The sequence below is a fragment of the Octopus bimaculoides genome, chromosome 3, assembly GCF_046866305.1.
Source record: "Octopus bimaculoides isolate indiv1 chromosome 3, ASM4686630v1, whole genome shotgun sequence".
Classification (NCBI taxonomy): domain Eukaryota; kingdom Metazoa; phylum Mollusca; class Cephalopoda; order Octopoda; family Octopodidae; genus Octopus; species Octopus bimaculoides.
The window spans coordinates 111,636,513-111,646,512 of record NC_142930.1 but is presented as its reverse complement, the minus strand read 5'-3'; positions in this window follow the sequence as shown (position 1 = coordinate 111,646,512).

The window sequence follows — 10,000 nt, the reverse complement described above, 5'->3', positions numbered from 1 at the left end:
GGTGACACAGAGGCTTCTACCGCAGGATTGTGACGTGTATTTCCGAGGCGGCAATCGGAGAAGAAATCAGCGTAAAGTGACATTAATACTGTTTGACATAAATAGCTAAAAACCTCTCTCAATGGAATTATAATCAAAATTGTCAAATAAATAAAAATAAACAAACATAAAAATGAGAATTAGTACTGCATAAGGAATAGCAACGTTTTTTAAGAGATACTCTAGTAGAGGCTACTCACCATCTGAATGGATGCATTTCATTTGGTTGCCATCATCACAATAACCTTGCTTCAAACAATTAGTTTTCTTTCGTTGCACCTTTTATTATTACAGAAAAAAATATAATTTGGGTTTATAATGTTATAAAAGACAATAAATGATGGCCAATACAATTCCTCAATGGGAAATTTCTGGTGTGCGGAGGAAGCTGAAATATCTTCAAGAAGTAATCCCTTTAACTATTATTGTTTTCAATTTTAATGATTTCTATTAATGAAGGAAAATTAAAATTAGTTTTTCAGTGAAACATCTCCATTAAGCTGGAGTCAATCCAGCATCTCTCTAATGGTAGAAATTTTATAGAAATGCATCAACTACTTAGCGCCATCCAACAAATACCATTAGTATCAGTCCAATGATTTTATTTTATGGGACAATAAAAATATGCAGTGGTTTTCATCAATAAATTTAAAATTCATAAAAGTAATTAAGATTACGCAATTATCAGTGAAAATTAGATTTTGATCTGATAGTTCAAATGAAACATTTAATACGTTTGTGGAAATAAACATTTCCTCCGTTTTTCTAAACTTGATAGCAAATGCATATAAATGCCAAAGAGAATGATCATAGTTTACAAGTATTATTAGCAGACTAACAATATCTCCGCAGTACTTCAAGCCTGTTTCTATGTTGCAAAGCTAACTTTCATCAATTGACAATGGCCATTAATTAGACTAGCATCACCTGGATATTTCAGTGTTATTACTTTTCTATCTATTTATATGAAATGCAACCAGTTGTGTTTTTAATGGCTGCTTGTCTGCTTGTTGTTGCATGACTAAATTGAAAGAAACTGTGTTAAAGGAACCTTACCATGTTGAGACATTCTAAAGCGAATAACATTTCTGTTAGAAAGGTAATTCTTTCTACTAGAATCGAAAGGCTTGCAGTTTTGAAAGCAAGAATATGGCTATTACATCGCCCGAGCATATGACTGGTACTTTTACAGACCCCGAAAAGATTGAAGAACAAACTCGACCAAAGCATTTTGCTTGGCAAGCTAATAATTCTACAAACTCACTGCCATTAAATGGTTTCAAATTTTGGTAAAAGGCCAGCAGATTTAGAGGAAGGAACAGGTTGATTATAACATCTCCTGTACTTCATTGGCACTTTTCTATCGACCCTCTTTCCTTTCCCGGAAAGGACCAAAGGGTAAGTCGAGCAGAGGGGTATCTGATTCGGATACAGACACTCGTTGGAAGAATGATAGCTGGTTAAAATAACAACACACAAAATAAAATATTGCTAATCGTAAATCAGAACTGCACATTGGTTTCAAAATTATTATTACTAACGATAGCTCTTTTTAGAAAAAGCTTGGAATAAACTGTGCGTGAATATCTCGGATTTCCCAAGAATGTCGTCAATCATGCCTGCAACTAATCCTCTATAAAATGTGAAGATTAACATTCCACTGGCCGCATTCCTTGGCGGCTACAGGACTGTTGGCGTCTGATATGATTTCAGATGACAGCAATCCATTCCTGGGTTGCCCATAGTCAAAGACTATAACTCTAGAAACCAGTTATGGAAAAAAGGTGCCGTACAAAGACAAATCGTGTATGTTCACTGCAAATGTAGATATTCCTGTCTCAACGAAGTCCTACGCAACTTTGTTTATAGTGTGCCGAGGCCGCTTCTAAGAGAGCGTTAGCAGTATAAATATCGTATGATCAGTGGTGGTGGTGGAGGTGGTGGTGGTGACGATGACGATGGTGATGCTGAATGCAAATTGTATATGCCGAAAGTGGACAGAAATGTCCTTGGTGGTGCAGTGAAAGCGTGCAATAGAAATATGAGACCTGTAAAATAACACATAATTTTGAAGATTTCGACTAGTCTAGATTTCCAAAATTTTAAATGGTGATAATTAAATATCTCCAAGAAAGGATGCTACGCTATTGTAGAGAACATTATCAGGAATTCTAGTGTTTAGTACCAATGGGTAGTTGAACTGAGAGTAGCATAATTATGATTCCTGTTCACACACGTAGGACAAATTCTTGCTGAGTGTTTAAAATCAATGAGTTGTCTATTCAAGGATTTTATATCTTTAATATCCGATAAGCAGTTACGCATTTATTGATGTCAAATGTATATATAAAGCATGTTAGTGTTAACTAGATATAAATCCGGATTGTGAAGTTAGCTTTTACTTGCAGCTAAGATTAATGTAAGGCTAAAACTTAATAAATCACCTCCAACTAAAATCATTAATGCATAAATTGCCATTAAAATCTTGCTTCGATTTTGATTACCCATTATGTAATGCAATTGAGAGTCAATAAACTATATTCCGTAACACAAAATCTCAGGGATTGCTATTGAGTATTTAATATGAGCTAAATATTAAACTACATTGTACAGGTAACACTCTAGTTTATCTCATTCAAAATGACGTTATTCATATATTTGCTCTCTGCACGTGTGAGATATTAGCAGATGAATCTGTTGTCCTTTCTTTTTTGTCTATTTCATGAAGCAAAATTTATTTCTATATTTGAATGCCTGAAGCAAAATTTGCGTTGATATAATTGGAAGGCATATAGAAAATTCCAAACCACATGGTTCCGAGTTCAGTTCCACAATGTGGAACCTTGGAGAACAGTTTTCTACAATAACCTCGAGCCGACCAAAGCCACGTGAGTGTATTTCGCAGACGGAAACTGAAAGAAGCCCGTCGTATATATATATATATATATATATATGTATATATATATATATGTATATATATATATATATATATATATATATATATATATATATATATATATATATATATATATATATATATATATATATATATATATATATCATAAATATAAGGGATTAGCAATTGAGTTGCTTCTCCAACATACTGAAAATTCAGAAACAGCAGTCAAAGAACTACTGATTCTAAACTACAAATTTTTCTCTAAAATGGATGGCGATATTTATGGCACACATAGAACAAAAACCGGAGGGAAAAGCACAAACAAAACAAGCCTTTCTTAACTAAAGGCTTGTTTTGTTTGTGCTTTTCCCTCCGGTTTTTTGTTCTACGTGTGCCATAAATATCGCCATCCATTTTAGAGAAAAATTTGTAGTTTAGAATCAGTAGTTCTTTGACTGCTGTTTCTGAATTTTCAGTATGTTGGAGAAGCAACTCAATTGCTAATCCCTTATATTTATGATGATAAATGGTCTTACCGATAAAGGTTTATTTCATACTGAACTACTTGGCAAAATTGTTAATTGTTAATTCTATTATTAATTGACGATTCCCTGCCCTCATTTCTTGTATATTATATATATATATATACATATATATATATATATATATATATATATATATATATATATATATATATATATATATATATATATATATATATATATATATAATAATATTAGGGACAAAATCCAAAATTACAGGCAAAAAACTCAATTAAAATCAATTTATAAAAAATTAAAATTAAATTGAGCCTTATAGATAAAGTATATATAAAATATATAGTTTTAGGGAAAATAACCAATTTTCAAGAACTCATCGATTTATTGTGCTTTTAATTATTAATTTTTCTATATGTGATAGTGGATTTTCATCGATGAGTTCTTGAAAATTGGTTATTTTCCCTAAAACTATATATTATATATATATATATATATATATATATATATATATATATATATATATATATATATATATATATATATATATATATACACGTGCCCGCGTGTGTGTGACGTTGGTATGTTTATGTATCCATAATCTAGCGGTTCGGCAGAAATGTCCGATGAAATAAGAAACGGGATTCAAAAAAAAAAAATAATAATAATAAGTACTAAGGATCGATTCCTTCAGCTTAAATTCTATAAGGCGCTGCCCCAGCATGGCCACAGCCTAATGACTGGAACAAGAAATGAATGAAACGATAGAAGATATTGTTCATTTTGTCTGGTTTGCAAAATTATAAGTCCGACCGTTTAGAATCTGTTTTTTTTTGTTAAGAGCGAAGTGTAAACCTCATCACTTCGGTATCTTCTTTTGTATAACAGCTATCGAACACACAATCTAAGATTAGACGAAGTATACTACAGCCGGAGTTATGGACCTATCGATTGCATCGTGTTTTTGATCATTATACCTTGTCACAGATTTTCTCAATAACGCATAACCGAGTACTTTTGGGATAGAAATCTCAGCAATAACAAACGCACATTTTTCGGCGTCACCAGATGGATACACTTGTTTGTTTTTCAGTGTTGTAGGAGTCTGCGAGTTTATGGACAAATGCTTGAGAAGGGACACAAGAAACTGTTATTTTGTTGTTCATTATCAGCTATTTTGCTGAAATGATTACTAATATATTGCATGCGATACTTAAAAAAACAAACTGAAAGAAGCCTGTCGTATGTGTGTGTGTGTGTGTGTGAAAGAAAGAGAGAGAGAGAGAGAGAGAGAGAGAGAGAGAGACGTTGGTATGGCTATGTATCCATAACCTAGTGGTTATTTTTTAAGCTAAAGCAATACATATTATAATAGTACAAGTCGATATAGTTTGTCCATTTTTACATTGTATTTCAATATTTTAGGGTTAGGATCCCTTCTTCAGGAAATCTGCGGGAAAATGGTGTTGTGAGCTAACTTTGTATGCAAAGCAACTTTTCATTTACGTAGGGATGCTGAAAAGTTCCTGGCTTTAAGTAAACAAATACAAGAGGATCAGTTATAATTTTACTCAACATATTCCCCTCTCAGATTCATACACTTATTGCAGCGGTCCTTCAGGTTTTCTAACCTCTGTAAAAGAACCCGGAAGTTTGGACCTCCAATCAGGCCTTTGGTGTTACGCTTAAAACCAGAAATTCTCCAGTACTCCCTCGTATTCACACTACAGGGTGTCCACAAAGTCTGGGTTCATGGGGATTAACACATACTTTAAGAAATTATTATTTCTTATATTTAATTGTTTATGTTATGATTTTATTAACTCCATGTACCCAGACCTTGTGGACACCTTGTAGAGAACAGATAAGTCAGCTAACAACACCATTTCCCTGAATATTTCCTGAAGACGTGGTTCTAACCCCGAAACATTGAAATTCAAAGTGAATCGTCAACTGGTATTATTTCTTATAACTTACAATGTTTTTGGCTTTAGACTTTTTTAAGATTCATCTCTATCAAACAATATTTCATGCAAACAATACTACTCTAAATTGATTAAATTTTATGAAATATGTCTTGTGAAATTTGTCTCAAATATTCTTGAAACGACTGAGTAATTCATCGAAGATCAATTTACCAGAAAGAATTTCAACGTAAATCAATCAAGAATTCTTAGATCAAACTAAATTTAGAATATTCTATTATGTCGGTCTTTAGAGAGAAAAAACAGAAACTTTTATGCCAATTGTTTATCGATCTATATCCTGAAAAAATAAAGATTATATAGTGACATTGCTTTGAAGTGCACGAAAGTTAATATGTTTCCTATTGAACACAGCTTCAAACAAGTCTATAATGTTACAAGCAATGAAAATGTTATGTAATTTTCGCATGCTGCAGTTTACATCCTGTGGGATACGCATAATCTCAGTTCTTTGTAAAGGTAGATATGTTGTCATAATGTTCTACTATTATTCTAAAGCTTAGAGTATTAGTCTTTTATAAAAGTAGAAATAAATTTTCGGCTACTTTTGTCAACTGTATTTTAGAATCGATGAAATAATCGTCTTATGCATTTACTTTTCATATGTGTATATATATGTTTATATACGCGCGCGCACAAGCACATACGCATATACACCACCACTACCATCATCACCATCATCATCATTTAATGTCTTCCTTTCATACTAGCATAGGTTGGACGGCTTGACAGGAGTTGCCAAGCCATATATATACTGTGGGGGGAAACAAATATTCGTACATGTCAACATTTTTTATTTGTTTAATTTCTAATGAACATAAATGGGATATACCAATACACATACATAAACTAAGAATATGCAAAAGAAACTAATAAATTATAGTAACTAATAAATTTATATACAAATATAAATATTTAGGGGTGAAAAAGTATTCGTACAGAACATAAATAACTAATAATTCTGATTTAATATTTCGTAGCATAACCATTATTCAGTTCCACTTCAACCAATCTCTTCTTGTAGCTCTTAATCAATGACTGGCATGTTTCTTTTGGAATTTTGTCCCATTCTTCTTGACAAATTTTCTTCAAAAATGGAATGCACATTGGGGCTCTTGAATGAGCTTTAATTTTAAAATAATGCCACAAATGTTCAATGGGGTTCAAGTCAGGTGACTGGCTTGGCCATTCTAATAATTTTAAATTGTGATTGCCAATCCATTTTTGGTAGACTTCGCCGTGTGCTTAGAGTCGTTATCCTGTCGTAAAACCCACCCTTCACAAAGCTGGAGCTTTTCTACAGAGTCCCATAAATTATTATACAAAATATTTTGGTACATCTCTGCATTCATTCTACCATCCATCACATGCAAATTGCCAGTGCCATTTGCAGAGAAACACCCCTACACAATGATGTTGCCACATCCAAACTTTACAGTAAGAATTGTGCTTTTCGGCGAATAGGTGTTACCATCTTTCCTGCAAACATGGCTACGCGAATTTCGTCCAAACAATTCAATTATCGACTCGTCTGTCCATAGAACCTTTTCCCAGAATGTATCAGATTTATCTTTATGTTCATAAACAAATTTTAAACGGGCATCTCTATGCCTTTTAGTCAACAGTGGAGTTTTTCTTGGAGAGCATGACTTCAGTTCATTCCTATGAAGTTCATTGCTGATTGTTCATAGTGTAACACTAGTCCTTGAAGCTAACAAATCTTCTTGCAACTCCTTTCTGGTGATCATTGCGTTTTTTTTCGATACTTCACTTCATTTTTCTTAAAGATCTAGGGGAAATCTTGCGTGGTGTACCGGATATTATTCTGTTTCAACAGTTCCCGAATTTTTATATCTTTGAATAATAGGGTCGCTGATATTTTCCCGTAACTGTTACCTGTTTTCCACTGTTCAATAATTAAGTTTTTCACTGAATTTGTGAGTTCTTTACTTTTCGCCATTATTGCGACACTACTTTATGTTGTTTCAGTGCTGAATGAAGAAGCTAGCGTTTTGACACATAAAGATTACCACTGATAAGATTATTGAAACAAACCAGAAAGTTCTAGTAAAAAAAAAACTTATTTTAACAGTATTTTGTGGCATAGAAACTCATAAATTTATTCTGTACAAAATACTTTTTTCACTTCTAAATATTTATAATTGTATATAAATTCATTAGTTACTATAATTTATTAGTTTTTTTTGCATATTCTTAGTTTATGCGTGTGTATGCAAATATAGTATTGGTATATCACATTTATGTTCATTAGAAATTAAATAAATAAAGAATTTTGACATATACGAATATTTATTTCTCCCCACTGTATATATATATATATATATATATATATATATATATATACACACATATATGTATATATATATATGTATGTATATACATATTTATATGTGTGTGTGTTTGTGTGTGTGTGTGTGTATGTGTGTGTGTGTGTGTGTGTTTGTGTGTGTGTGTATACGTATATATATTTTTGCAGAAGTAACATAATGACACACGGTCCGAGTGTTTTGCGCGTTAGCATTTGTCAAACTAGTTTTCCTGTGTGCATCAGCATAGCTGTATGTTTGAGTGTGTATTATATATAAATACACACACACACACACACACACACACACACACACACACACATATATATATATATATATATATATATAAGGATTTACTTTTCGTAATGAGATAAAAAACCAAGTCTCTGTACATTATAGAACATTTATAATTAGAAGGTCTTACAGCTGTTTCCAGGATATTTATTGTATCCCTTCATCGGAGACAGCGTGAGAGGATGGTTGAGCAATAGTTAGTGTAGATAAGATAGAAAATAGAGGGTGAATTTAGGGCTATTGTATTTGGAAATCCATTGTTTAGGCAGAATGGTATACATATAAGATTCCAATACCTTGTGAGTAAAATCCAATAGTCTTTCAAATTTCAAACCTGTTGGGTTTCACTCATAGGATATTGGAATATTAATAATGGATTTACAAATGAAATGACCAATCTTTTTAAAACTATTGGATTTTACTCACAAGATATTGGAATCATATGTACACCATTCTCAACAATGGATTTACAAATACAATATCCCTGCATTCACTCTCTATATCCTGTCTTATTTAAATTAACTATTGCTTAACCACCCTCTTACAACGTCTCCGATGAAGGGATATAGTAAATATCCTGGAAACAGCTGTAAGACCTATTTATAAATGTTCTATATTATACACAGCCTTGGTTCTTTATCTCATTACGGAAAGTAATTCATCATATTCACTATATGACCTACGTTGGACCCCTTATTCGCATAATCACCGAGCCTGGAACTTAACTATGGTCTATCCATATCACTTACTCAGCATTTTCTGAAACCTCTGGGTCTCATTGATACCACTACCGCTCATAACCTATATATGTATATATATATATATATATATATATATATATATATATATATATATATATATATATATATATATATATATATATATATACATACATACATATGCATATATATGTACATGCACATATAGACAGACAGGCAGGCAGGTAGGTAGACAGATAATGTCCGCGTTTAATATTTGCCTTTTATTTGGATCTAATTTTTTGTTGTGTTCTAATATGATCAACTATTGACAATGGCTGTATTATTGTCGTATTTATTTTTAAATTCACACTTCCTGAGGGGGAATGATAAATGTATTCAATACAAAATATAAGAACCTCAAACATTATACAAGGTTATCGAAGATCGACATACCTCATGTTTGAAATACAACCGCCGTTTCCCTGAAGACATTATCTCCCAGATAGTTTTACAGCAAAAATTCAAACAAATATTTTATATACAGAATTTTGAGATAATTGTTATATATTTCACAGTGATATTGTATTTTAATCTTTTTTAAATAACGTATTTTTTTTCTTATTTGTGTAAATGTTATACTCTGGAGGATAGAAAATATTAAAATATGGAAGACCTGTCTAAAACTGCCTATTCATTGAAAATTTTAAAGATTGGAACAGACTAATGTATCTTTGCTTAATTATTTCACAAAAAAAAACTGAATGGTGATCTGTTTGATAAATGTAAACATTATATCATAGCAAAGGATGAAAATAAGTAACAGTGTTGTAACTTACTCAAAGTCATTAGCATTGAACAAAAGAAAAACCTTGTATTTAATGATATGTCGGGAATAGGTAGTACAAGTAGGAGGAAGTCTTTTATTATGTCCAAACTGCTATCTCAAATTACTGATTAAGTTAGAGTGATTGCAAGAGGAAAAAGAAAATAAAAATGTGGGCAAGTTATAGAGAAGTAGAAAAAAAATTATGATTACTCAGCTGTGAAATCATTATTGAATCGAAATTATGAAATTATGAATTAGGGAAAATTTCTGCATTGTCTTGAAAGAAAATTTCCGTGACTTGAAAATTGAAATCAAAGTAGATAATGAAAGATTTTGAAATAAATAACAGCTTCATAGAAGATGAAAAATAAATTCAATTCCTATATGATTTATTTTCATAATGTAATTCTAATGAGGACACATCAATGAGAG